At 43.7% G+C, this 4,149-nt stretch overlaps 1 pseudogene; it reads left to right on the forward strand.

Moving 5' to 3' along the window:
- The first annotated feature begins 2,487 nt into the window (after positions 1-2,487).
- Positions 2,488-3,383, forward strand: LOC144146507 (uncharacterized; annotated as a pseudogene).
- Positions 3,384-4,149: the final 766 nt, after the last annotated feature.

Consider the following 4,149-nt stretch of genomic DNA (forward strand, 5'->3'; position numbering starts at 1 on the left):
CCGGGAAGCGAGAGCGGGAAAAGTTTGGTTACATGACTCTTGACATCCCGCCCTCCCCCTCTTTTCACTGCTCCCGGAGAAATATTCTTACACCGTGTCCCGGAGTAGCATGAATGTTTCATTCACGGAACGAAAGCACACGTCCCCGTTACTCCTGTGTGCTACTCTGGCTGCTCGCTCCATTTGCTCCTGTTCTCCCAATGGAAGTCGCCGTTAGAGTGAAAGGAATAAACCCACTACTATCCACAAGGAAATGCTTTTTATCTCGGACGCCCTGATGCGTGTGACGCCATGCTGGTGGCAGCGCGTTCCATTGCTAAGGCGACACACATGGTTGCCGGCATGCGCGCCACTCTAGTGAATACAACCTATTGGCCACGAGGCCCACCACTGCAAAGGTTTGTCACTTGTAGGATTCCCCAGATCCCCGATCCTATCTCGCTGCGCAGTTGGCTTGCAGCGCGTGACGCTTCGTTGACGACACGCTTTTGAAGTGCATTTTCGCGTTAAGTCTTGGCGTTTGAAGTTAATTCGGGGTAGGTGAGGCGTACTCTGGCCACCTGGTGACTTTATAGCTGTATCAACTGTAGTATCCTGCCTTCAAATAACGTGAGAATGAGGGTGTAATGCTCGGTGTCGCAGTGCTGGACGTATGCGACCTAACCAGGTGAAAGCTCTTATATTTACCCCAAGTCTAAAAAAGTGCGGGATGCTTGGTTAGTAAAGCTGAAAATGGGAAAAGATGCCAGCGCCCCTCACGGGTCTGCAGCAGCACTTTAGTGACTAGGATTTCGTGTATGCCACCGCGCCAAGATATGCGGTAAGTGCTCGCCAACGTTGTCAGCAGCTAATCGCAGAAGTTTATCACCCGTGTTACTAAAAATGCATTCAGAGCGATTGCATTCAGAGCGACTAGCAGAGCTGGCTTCCAGAATAAGTTAAACGCGTTGTGATGCGTGATATCTAGAGAGAGAGAATGACAGCTTACGCAGTAACCATGCCAATGGTGCACTTCCCGCATCTAACTGTCGCCCTAGCGAATTTTTATGCGTGTTCAAAATAATTTTTATCACATGGGGAAGTTTTTTATTTGTTGGTGATACACACATAAATGGTATGGATGAGTTTTGGTGAAGTGCTCTTTTTGGGGTTAGTCGTGGTATGTTGGTATTTCCACTTGAGATACGTATCACTCATTTGTTTATTAATTGTGCCTGACTGGAGTTGAAGTTATGGCCTGTAACGACAATTGGGTCTACCGTCTGTATCAATGGGGCCAACACATAGCATTGCAATGAAATTGACGGCAAGATTATGGATTCAATAATTTGACATTTTTAATTGAAACATTTATGGTAATTCTGCGTTTGTAGAACAGTGGCACACATTTGCTTATGATGAAAGGTAACGTTACCTTCATTTCATGAGAGTACATTGTTGCAATGCACAGCCTACGTTGATGTGCCCTGTCCACAACACCCCATATAAATCAAAGCTTGTGGAAGATCGCGTGTACACTAATTGGTCTGCAACCGACGTATTTTATTCATCGTTTAGTCGTGTAGCCATTGTTTTACTGTTTGCCACATGCACATGCAAATTGAGACAGTTCGGGTGGAGCAGACAGGAGTAAGCTTAACCACCTTCAGCTTTTTAAAAATGATGTCAATGGTATTTAATAACTGCCTTTGGCTACTACACTAAGCAAAAGCAAATAATTACCTCCAGACTCAAGAAGGACCGCTTATGTTGGAGTAACCATCGGACACAGTACATTCATAAGAGGTTGCTGTCTAATGTGTGTACTGGTTAAGTAGGCACTAAACTATTACATTGGCTTCAGGTGCGCTTACGTAAGCGTTTGTGTGTGCGTTCAGCTCAATAGCTTTTATTTTTAGCCTTTCATGCCAAAATCTGTTTTCATGACTTAGTATAATTTATCCTTTGTTGCATAGATATCAGCTATTTCATTGAAAGAAATTATTGTACTTACTTAGTCTTAGATGGCCAACAGAAATTTTGATTTCCAGAACAAGCAGGTCATTGCATACACAGACTAAATTTCATAAGAAAACGTGCAATTGGTAGTCGTGAGAAAATAACAATCACATGTGCATACTGTGGCGCTACTAGTGAAATACATTCCATACTAATGGACACTACTCTTATATTCCAACAGGACAGACCCTTGGCTGTGGTCTTCCCTGAAGACGCCTCGGACGTGTTTCTTCTTGTGGCGCCCAGCCCAGAAGTAATTCGCATGACCTTGCGGACCATGTTGACCTGAACTCTGTTGAAGATGGAAATGAAGGTAACCCTACAGGCACATTTTTCAACTACACATATATTCTTGATTTTGAGTGCTTGTTTCAATACATAGGCCTTGTGTTCTTCAGATGTCCTTCCTCATGTTATAGCTGTCACTAAAGAAATAGGCGTTATGTGGGCACTTCCAACAGTCAACGTAACCAGCCCTTGAGCAGTACCATGCTTCAACACAAAAAGGAGCTCAACGTGCCTACTGGACGTCCATGTTTTCAACTACCATACAAATTTGTGATCTGTACACGGAAAGTCGTTTACTTGCACAGGCAAAAAGCTTTTGCATTTCTGATGAAGGTGCAGTGTTCGTGACTATGAGGAGGTTACGCGACATGTCATTTTCATTTCTTGCTGTGCTCCTTAGAATCCATCGCACTACTGCGTCAGGGATTTTTAAGTCCACTGTCCCAGTCTTAGCCTCTTAGCTGTAATTTTAGCAAAAGCTGTGTACTCGCCAACAAAGGAGGCTGTTCTGGAGAATTTAACTGTGCACTTCAAGGAGAGCACCACAGTGGGGGAAGTCTTAGACTGTACCGAGGTGCTGCTGCAGCGGCCGAAAGGACTGGAGTCTCAGTTGCCCACACAGCTTGTACAAAGGCTCTTACACAGAGATGGTGTTAATCTGTGATACACCAGGAGGTCGCATCAGTCATGTAAGTCAAGCATATGGCGGGAAAGCATCCGACTCTTTTATACCAAAGGAGAGAAAAATTATGGAGAAGTTTTTGCGATCATTCAACACCGTGCTGGTGCACAAGGGATTTTTGATTGAGCAGCTGTGCCTCGAATACCATGTCGAGATGGTGATACCATCATTCTTGCGTAAGAACACGCAACTTTCTAAACGTGACGCGGAAAAAAACCGAAGTATTTCAGCTGCCCGTGTGCACGTTGAACGCGCCATTCAGCGCATAAAACAGTGCAAGATTTTAAAAGGTAACTTCGGCATCAAACTTTTTGTTTACATCGATGACATTTTGCAAGTTATCGCTGGGATTGTAAACATCTCCAAGCCTATATACTCTAGCGACAAGTTCTTGGCACAGCACGTGGGCATGTAAAGTAGTGTTGCTGCCTGAGCAACACGATTTCTTTTAAGGGTCTATGAAGACAAAATATGACTATGTTTTATTCATAAACTTTGGTATTTTATCTTAACGTTACAGCTTTTATGGCAGCAAACAATGCTTCATTCACTTAGAAATTAAACCATTTCAGCCACAGCTTTAATTCTCTCGGTGCATTGTATGTTTATCATGTCACCAATAACATATCATTCTAACAAAGAACTCTTTCGAATAAACGAAGCTTGCTTGAATCTTGCACGCTCTTTATGGTCTCTTGAAAACCCTGCAACATGCATTGCAACATTTTGAAAATCTGTAGCGCTCTCAGAACTCCGTCAGCATGATTAGGTGGCCTGAAAGATTCTTGCTCTATAACAATCACATAACTTAGAAATTTGCTCGAAAGTTTCTTTTTCTCTTTCTTCTTCTGGGCATTGTTCACATGCTTGAATGACGTCAGTGAAGCAATGCTGTGAGTATAGACTGGTTTTGTTTCTGTTGCTGCAATAAATGCATTCCAAAGACACTTGAAATGGTGCCGTTCTGCGCGGCTTCCAAGCATGAAACAAAGTCTAGTCAGCAGTGCAGCAGGCCGCTTTTAAAGAGTAAAAAGAGTGTCTTTTTGTGCTTCTGAGCCCAAGGATGCGGGTTCGATTCATGGCCGCGGTGGCCGCTTTTCTAATGGAGGCAAAAAACGAAAACGCCTGGGTGTGAGAGATTTTGGTGCACGTTCAATATCCCGAGATGTTCAAAATGAAGC

The sequence above is a fragment of the Haemaphysalis longicornis genome, unplaced genomic scaffold, assembly GCF_048455015.1.
Source record: "Haemaphysalis longicornis isolate Haplotype H1 unplaced genomic scaffold, Haemaphysalis longicornis Haplotype H1 scaffold_7, whole genome shotgun sequence".
NCBI classification, from domain to species: Eukaryota; Metazoa; Arthropoda; class Arachnida; order Ixodida; family Ixodidae; genus Haemaphysalis; species Haemaphysalis longicornis.